Genomic DNA, 9,587 nt, shown 5'->3' on the forward strand with positions numbered 1-9,587 from the left:
CCTGGGAGAGGAGGCAACCTTAGCTGGAGGATAAGATGTGTTTGCACTAGCAAACAAGAATGCTAACTCCCCTTCTCTTACTGAGGGGTTTAGCACCCTAATAGAGCATAAAATTAATAAAACAAATTAAATCCAGAGTTATCCCTGCCCTCCATTTTTCATTTTGCATAGTAATTCCAGTTATTGGTACATCAAAGAGTACACCAACATTCTTTGCTTTCAGGGAACTGCCATGAAAAACCATCTTCTTTCATGTTACATTGCAAATGGGTACACAGCCATTTCCCTTGACTTCAAAGAGTTAAATGTTCACATATGTAAGGCACACTAGGATCAGAGCCTTAGGTAATCTAATGACACTGGATAACTTGAGTGTGCATCATTAGCTCAATGATGCACCAAGCTCAACGAAAGGCGAAAAGAAAACAACAAACCAACCTCTGAACCCTGAAATATGTCTATGTCTGAGAGAGAAATCTGGAGGGAATGAAGAAGTAAACACAGTCAATATGTCTACAGTTCATTTAAGATGCTGAAAAAAGTATTTTCCCATTTTTGTGTTACTGAAGACAGAAACACAAAATGGGAGAAGAACCATTGTGGAATCCAGAAGACCCTGTGGCATGTGAAACCCCGCTGGAACAGATGGAGAAGAAGTAGGTGCTGGAGAATATATATTCAAAACAATAAGGACACATGTAAGCAGCAGAACTGCATATTGGGCCTGAAAAAAAACCCTCTTCTTTGCAGAACTGTGTGGTGTTCCTTTTCCGAGACCATAGGATGCACCTGGGGCATCCTATTGAGCCAGAGCTCCCCAGCTCAGCTGTACATTACTTTGCCCATAAGGGTGTTGAACAAATATTTTGTATCCGAGGGAGACTCATTAATGTCTTTCAAACTGGATGCAAGTTTCTCATTATTCTTCTGCATAGGTCTAGTAATGGGAGCCTCCTCTAGAGATGCCCTACGCAGATGTCTTTAGGCAATGTTGATGGCATGAAGCAAGAATTGTTTTCACGGAAAGATTTATAATCTTATAGCCTTTCCAAGCCTAGGCAGTTCATGTAGACTGAGAACCAGCAGCAAGGCTATTCTGATTCTTGCACTATTCCTTAATACTGACTAGCCTGAAGAAATAATTTTGGTTGAAATTTTTGCTTTTCTGGGTCCTCAGTATGAGGAATGAAATGTCAGGGTTTTTTTCAAAGGTATTGAATGTTTCTGACTCCTATTTGAAGCAAAACTGCAGGTTTTGAGTCCTTATTAAAAAAAAAAAATTAAAACCACAAGCCCATGGATCTTAATTTAGGGCTCCCCAAATCAGAAGCCTCTTTGAAAGACACAAAACAGCCGATAGATTTCCATATCCTGCAGGGTTTTGGCATGAATCCCCTTCTTTGGTTCCAGGCAGAAAAATACAAAGAGATGTCTGTGAATAGGACCTTGCTGGGTGTCCAACCCTCTAAGTGAAATTTCCTGTGTAGAGGATGGTCTCGGCCTACATTTTCTAGTTATTATATAGAATTTGTTTCCTGCTAAGCTAGGAAAAAAAAATACATAAAAATATAAAACTTTCAGTGAATTCCCACGTTATAGAGCTACTTCAAGCTGTACAGGCAGAATTTGTACTGGAGGAGTTGACATTGAATAGGGTAGTTCAAGAGAGACACCAAAGCTCAGCAGAGACATCCTTTAAAAATGATTTGTCTTGTCTGCAATATTTTGTAAGTAAGTTGACCCAAATCAGATTTTGGAGTAATACCATTAAAGTCAACAACCAACACCCAGGGTGAATCTAGCTCTTAAAGTGCCATTCAGGGTCCTTGAGAGACACACATCCCAATGACTCCTTTAGCAGTCATTAAACCAATTATCATCCCAGTCTATTTCCAACAATTATCATCATAGACTTTTTCAGTTTAATCAGCTTTTTAATTGACCTGTGAAGAAGACAGGAGATACAAAAACCCTCCCCTGATACCTCAGGTGTAACTATTACACACTTAGCATTGCTGTGCACATGAAAGGATTTACACCATAATACTGTTCTGAGGCTGGTATACAAACAACAATATTCCTATAAATCAAGGATAAAAACAAATCAAAGGCCATAAAGAAGAAAAAGAGGAAGTAGGAATCCAGAAATAAAATGTCACTACGATTGGTGACATTGTTTCTGGGATTTCCTTGGCCAGCAAACTTTGGAGCTGGAAAAATACATTTTCTTTTTTTCCTAAAACCATATGCAACACAGAGAATAAACTGCAAGTGACACAAAAAGTTTTGAACATCTCTTAAGTGCCACAATTATTGAATTGAGTTGCAGAAATGTCTTCAGACAATTGCTCAGGACTTTAAAAAGAAATCAGCTATTTAGGCATATGTCCCTCCTGCAAGCAACTAACTTTTTTAATACCACTTGCCTTGGTATAGCACTGCAAAGTGGCCTGAATGCAGCAATTTGCGGGATTTGGCACTGTGAGCCCCGCAAGCACTTTGCAAAAGCAATTGTGTAGCTCTATTGAAAATCCCGCATATCATGCTGTGGGGAGCCAGCACTTTTTATCTGTCGGCACTGTTGGTGACAAATATTAAAATAAAAAGTATGACACTATAGGTGCTTCAAAATTCAAACTGCAAGTTTCCTACTGCGGGACTTCTAACCATGTAATAAAGTGCAGGGAAGAAAGCAGAGTTCAGACCCCATGCTGTAATAAAGGCAAGGAAATCTTAAGTGTTCAAATACATAATTCATTCTCTTCTGAGACTTTATACTAGGTTTCTACCAGTAAAGATTTTAATTTGTGACTAGATGAGACAATCTTTAATTTCTCTTCTACCTCCAGAGACAGCTGGGAGAGCACTGGGGCAGACCTGTTCATTGTGGTGAGTGAAAGCAAATGGTCATGACAGGTCAGAGAGTTCCTCTGCATCTGGCAAGGGTGCAACGGCCCTACATGGTAGAGGAGAAAGAGCCCCCCATCTTTCGCTTGCTATGGAAGCGCCTGTGAGAAAGCCACAATAGTCAGTGGGTTTTATTTGTTTGAAATCAAAATACTTTGCACCTTAAATTATGTCATACACCAAGGATCTCAAAACATGTAGCAAACACTGGCTGGACCTCAGCTTTCTGTGGGGATGTAAGTCCCTGTTTCTACTTCTTGTCTTCCTGTATTTCCTGCCAACTTGAAGTCTACTGCCATTTTGTTACACAGATTTCAAAAACAGAATTTGAAACACATGACTTTAAAATTTTCTTATTAGCTGTGACCTTGAGCATTTATTGCTTTGCTGTATAGCTATTTTTAACTGCACTTTACTAATATTTTTATGCAAATAACAGCACAATAATCACAAGGAGGAAGTAACTAATGACAAATTAAAACCACCTTTGTGCATGTATGGGTACACATTGTATCTGCTTAAGTGACAAGTTACTGAAAAGGTATTGACCATTTTAATGATCAAATATATCCCTGCAAAAAGTCCAGTGAAATCACTGCATTTATATCAGGGATAAATTTGCCTCAACTGTAAGAAGAATGCATGCATCTCACTCCAGTGGTCATTTAACCTGAATTATATACATTGATCTGTGCGCCCCCCTGGTGTTATCATACAAAACTGACTGGATTACATATTCAGATGTAAAGCTACAACAAAATTGGCTTTGACCTATTTACATTTTCTAATCCAACCTCATAAGCCTAGTTGTTTTCTTTCTAAACCCTGATCTTTTTTTATTCCTTCTCAAATGCCTTCTTAGGGACTGACATCCATCTCATCGCAGAATATGATGATGCCTGGTACAGTGCTTGGCATTCAGTGCTTTAAAGACTGTTGCCTTAGATGTGGCTTAGTCCTCCCAGACTATTCTGGCAGCAATCCTTGAAACCGTGGGCTCTGTAAACCTTTGCTGTCCTCTATAGGAGGAAGAACTCTAGGAGGAATAGTTTACAGAGTTAGTCTTTAAGACACTTTTATTTTAACAATTGTTTGTTTTTACAAAACAGCACTAGAAGCTAGCACCATGCCCTGCTCCTTGGTCTTTAATGGTGTTACAGTTTTCCTCTTGACAATCCCCCATGCTTATATTTAAGTTGGTCTCTACTTACACATACTTAGAATGTCCCTTTATTTGATACCATCTGAGGGCTGCCTTATTGTGTAGTAGCTAAGTGCCACAATATGGCACAAGTCATGCTGCTGCATTAGCAATGATCTAAAGATAGGCCGATTTTACAAGGAAGAAGCAACATTATTTCTCTAAGTGAAGTAATAATGAAAAAATTTAAAAGGACAAACTTTCAGGCATTAAACCTATTTCCTGGTTTGTTTGTTTGTTTTTTTTTTTTTACACAGGCATTAATAAAGCTTTCAAACCTTATCCCCCTCCTTGTATAACACTAATCTCTGCAGCCCCCCCCCCCCCCCCCCCCTTTGCCTATTTATGGAGCCAATGATGTCCTTCACTGTGTCAAGACTGCTATCCCTGTTTCTTAGGACAGTGCCCTGCCATGTGCGTCACTGTCCTCATCCTGATCCATGTGCAGTAGCTCCGCAGACTGCTGAGGCACTGTTGTGCTGATTGTATGTGGCACCATCTTGCTGAAAAGAGCAGTTGTGTCAATCTGCTCTGCTTTGAGTAAGAGAAATTGTGCCCCAGTGAACTTGCTGAGAAGGCTCCTGTTGATGTCAGGGCTTTGGGCTGCAGTTATGGCTAGTTATAGTTTGGGCTATGACAGAGGACATCAAGTTTCCATTTGGGTCTCTTCAGCAGCTGAAGCAGGGTCCCCAGGGTGCAGGCTCCCTGTGCTTTTCCCCACAGCAGCACAGCAGTGCACTCATGCAGCAGAACGGGTTGTGCCAAAGCAGGGTCTGGCCCTGTTAACGAACCCTGTCTACAGCGCCAGCCGCTCTGAGGAAGCACAGATCCTTAGTTCCTGTGCCTAAGCTTGCTCTTTCAAGAAAATATTAACATTATTCCAAGCTGCTTTTTAACAGCTCTTCAGGACTGGGGGAGAGCTAGCTCTGGTACCTTAGTGCAAGCAAGACTAATAATTAGAAGGATGAGGCTGGTGCAGCTGGGTTGAAATGTGTTTAAGCAAACAAAAGTAGTGAAAAAAAAAAAGAGCAGCCTCTGCCTACTTCAGTTTAGGGGAAAGGTCTCTCTGACTCTACCTGCTCTGAGGCTACATTGAGGCTTTTTCACTCTGCTCTGAGACTTGCTGACACTACTGATTCAACGCTGTATCAAGACACTCCAACTGTGATCTGAGACCTGAAGCAGAGTGGAGCATCTTGACACAGTGTCAAAACAGTAGTCAAGAGCGCATGGACGCAGCACTGAAAGGCTTTTGTCTCCCAAATGAAAAGGAGCTGGATTATTGTAACTTTTTTTTATTATTTATTATTGGAAGTTTTCTCTTAAATAAAAACTCCCACAGTTTATTTGCAGGAAGAAAGGGTGACATGTCCCGTTTCCCCCCCCCCGCTTCGATAAAGCAATGTGACAGGCAATGGCTTCACTGTACAATACACTTCTCTAAAGCAAAGTTCTTTGGCTTTGGAGAAGTAAAAGATTCCATTTGGAAATTATTCCAATTTAGGAACCAAAAGGGGTTAGTCCTTTCATGATACTGCACATCAGTCATATCTTTGTGCATGTTTGTGTTTGCTGTATAATTTGGACAGACAGTTTTTTACAGTGACATTCGTTTGAACTATTATTTTGGGGCATGGCATTGGTCACAACTGTCCACAAAATTCAGGCTCTGGCTTTTGGTAAGAATAGCTGTGAATTCAGATATTTGAGTGCTGACCAATATTCATCAACAAAAGAAATTAGTTCAATTGTCAGAATGTGGCAATGCCTGCTGAGAAAGGTTTCTTTTCTGCAGATGAGATGGTCTTAATGTTACATGGACTGTGACTTTAAACAGGTTAAACTCATTTATTTAAAAAATGAGAAAATAGATTTTTTTTTTTTTCCTTGCTGGCATCACAGGTACCAAGGAATTAGCAAAACCACCTACCGAATATTTTATAGATGGTGGTGTTTTTGCTGAATGTTAAATGAAAACAATCCATTAAAATAAAAAATGAAAATTCTTTTTGTTTCCTTTTCCTCTTGGGCCTTCCCAAAAGGAGGTCGACACCAACACAGTTTGAAAAATACTTACCTAAGCCAATGATTGCCCAGCATGTATTCCCTTGAGCAACTTGAGTGGGCAGGATGCCATCTGAACAGATGGGCATTACTGTAGGCAACCAAGAGACCATGCATGTGAATCAAGTATGGGTGTTTACAGCACCATTTCCCTGATGAGAATGTCAAAATGGCAGCCCAGTCCAAGCCTTTGGCTCAGTTTGTTTGCATTTCACTAATTCAGTTCTAAAATGGACAACCTCACAAAATAAATAATTAAGTTGGATGGTCATGATTTTACTTCATGGAATTGGGCAGAAAAGGTGGTTAATGCGCTCACCCCAAATAATGTGCCTGCCTCTGGTCTGTACCGTGAAGGCTTGCTACTTTGTAAAATGAGGGCAAAGAAGTCGCCATGTCTAACGGGGCTAAGTATAACATAAAAAACAGGCAGGCATACTAATACTACAGATGTACTCCAAACTGAAAGAAAGAAACATTTGCACTTCTTTTTAGTAGGGCATCTTATTTCAAATAAAAATAAAAACAGTATGAAGTGGGACTTATATGCATGATGTATTCGAATAATATATTAGTGCAGGGTCAGATTCTTAAAGTTACACATTTCATTGCTGTCCTGAAGAGAAATTCACATAAATGTTGCAGTATTTTTGAGCCTAGCACTCAGTGCAACTCCTATATGTGTTGAATGAAGTGAGTTCTACTGAATTATCGTTGGAAGTTCTCTAACATCTATCACAAAGAGGTCTTTAAGTATAGAAATAAAGACTGGAATTTGAATATTAAGTTAAAGGATATTAAATTATAGATTCATCTACTTTAACAAAAAAGACTATGCTATATGTATCCTGGAAGCTTGATTTAAAGTATGTGTCTGAAACGATGTTGTTATTTTATTTTTCTTTTGATGATCTGTTAATAGTTTCTTTGCACCAACTTCCATATGGTTGTGTAACACTAACAGCTTATGTAGCCTTCAGGTTTATCTTTGGTAATTATGTAACTTTTGCTTTCCTCAGCTGCTAGTTAGCCTGAATTTGAAGAACTGGGATACTGAATCTTCTTCTTACTTTTTTTTTTTTTTTTTTCCAGGAATAATGCAACATCTTACTGATAATAGCTAAAACTGTCTGTGTTTTAGATTTGAATTATTTGTTCCTACTTTTTATTTATTTTTTTTTTTAAATCATCTAATTTCTGCTTGGGCGATTTTGAGGAAGTACCCAGTGAGTTTTACTTATACTCCTATCCCTCAGCTGGGGAATTCAGGGAAAAAAAAAAAAAAGAATAAAAAAAAAATTGAAAAACAGAATGTGAAAATTAAAATAAAAATAGTTATTTCTTAACACTTGGTTGGAACAAATAGTATCTGGAGTGTGTCCTTCTGTATGCAAAATATTCCAATATTTTTCTTTATTATTTCAAGCTATCAGAATCAAACTTTTCATTTGTCTTCTATATGTGTTATGAAGGCTTCGACTTCTGCTATTAGACTTGCTAAAATGCTCTGTTACCTTGTATTTCATTTTCTAGGGAGCATGATGTTTATTTTCTTGCTCAATGTCATGGTAACAGAAACAATTCCTTTATATGGTATCTATGTTTGTGTTTTAAATACAAGCCAGGCAGGTTGGAGATTGCTGTATATCCCATGTGGAAATACAGCACTAGCTTTCTGGGTGCCAACACATACTCTCAGCTGTTGCTCTAGGGTCACAGATGCATCTCACACTGAATCAGTTAAAAATGCAGGAGCTGTGTTTGGGGACACAAGCTCAAATTTTCAGGGCCTGATTATTCTGTTAGTTTCATATGTGCAATTCCCACTGAAGTCAGCAGAAGTAGTGCATGCAGACCTGACAGGCTAATTTGGAGCCCAGAAATGCAAAGGATGTAATCATATGTTTGATTTCTGTGAGTACTCAAGGTCTGATTCTAACCCATCTACACGACGTTATGATTTACCACAGCTTTTAAGGATTTGAATGGATCCAAAAATATCAGGCTACTTGTGGTATTTTTTTTCAATGAACAGGGGAAGAAAAAGAGATCTGAAGTGTATGAGCTCATGCTGGACAAGGCCAGAGAGAAAAATTCATTCTACAGTGCTCAAAAACTGAGCTAAGACTAACACAATGTATGGCATACTATGTAAGGAAAAGAAATGTGAGACCCTGAGGAATGAAGGCAAACTAATCAAAGGAATAGCTAATGGCCTAGAAGGAGGACAGGGAACAGCCTGTTTCTTATTTAGCCCACTCAGTTCTCAGTTCAGAGGGCCAGACTGCTGGGACCTGAGCCCAAGATCTTAATGATTTTGTCCAAAAGGGGTCAAATTCATGGCAAATTCTTTATGTCTACATATTTTATTCTTTGATCAGAAATGAACAATTTCTTCCAGACAGGGAACAGAGCCAAGTACTGGTGCTGGACCACACACCACCAAGTACGTGTGCTACTTTTGCACACACTCTCCAAAATGACTTCCACCTGCAGTCCTACAACATGCCAGAGTGATACTGCTGGTCCAGTTGGCTTGCTGACTAATCAGCACCTCAGGGCAAAAAGAATTGTCACGGAAAATGGATTTGGCACCTGAACCATCAATAGGTGAGCCGAGATGACCAGTAAGGTCTGAGCAAGCTGATGCTTTTTCCAATAAGTGACTGGAGATCAAAACCTTTAATATGATGCTCCCAGTGTCAGTATTAACTCTCTCATCTGTTTTCAGATTAACAGAACTGAGAAGCCCAAGAAAGACAGTGGAGGCTGGAGTGATGCTGATTACACTGGAATGTATGGCAGTTGGTTGAACTAATGGAGAACAGAATTACAGATGTCCATAGGAATTGAAGGAGCCTTACAATGAAGAGGGTGGGCCAGCAGTGCAGTCTGCAAAATGGAGAACGTGAAGGTTTGCCGAGTCCTCTCTCCTGAAGCCTACAGCTTTGAGAAATGGTCAAGATGTAGTCTTAGGAATCCCTAATTTCTCTGGCATCCCCAAATATACTAATTAATAAACTAATTATTACTAATACAGAAGGAAGTGAAAGGTGTTGCTTGTGTTATAAAGTATTAATGTTCAATTTTTAAACTATCATTTTTCTGTGATGACAGCAGAGGACTATGCCATTGAAATAAAGTGTTTCTAGCCTGTAGCACTGAAAAAAATCAGTCTGAGGCCAAGGATATTTAAGGCTCATGAGTAAAAACATACTTGTAAGACAGATACAGTGCAAGATGACCCCAAGAATGAATAGTAAATGCAAGGTACTTGAATTTTACATGTTCTGGGGTCTGGGAAAACCTGATTTGCGTTCATCTTTATTGAAACACCTGGCCAATGCCCCCTACACAGCCTCGGACAGGATGTACCTTTATGGTCAGTGGTCACCTGGAGGCTGCTAAGGAAAAC

The 9,587-nt window shown here is 39.3% G+C and overlaps 1 long non-coding RNA gene across 1 annotated transcript; it reads left to right on the plus strand.

Moving 5' to 3' along the window:
* The first annotated feature begins 8,649 nt into the window (after window positions 1–8,649).
* LOC134156638 (uncharacterized) lies at window positions 8,650–9,130 on the plus strand. The gene is made up of 2 exons (XR_009961991.1): window positions 8,650–8,782; window positions 8,904–9,130. It is a non-coding gene; the product is annotated as an uncharacterized LOC134156638 (long non-coding RNA).
* Window positions 9,131–9,587: the final 457 nt, after the last annotated feature.

This window comes from Pezoporus occidentalis, unplaced genomic scaffold (genome assembly GCF_034315485.1).
Source record: "Pezoporus occidentalis ecotype Australia unplaced genomic scaffold, CSIRO_AGI_Poc_V1 ctg89, whole genome shotgun sequence".
Classification (NCBI taxonomy): domain Eukaryota; kingdom Metazoa; phylum Chordata; class Aves; order Psittaciformes; family Psittacidae; genus Pezoporus; species Pezoporus occidentalis.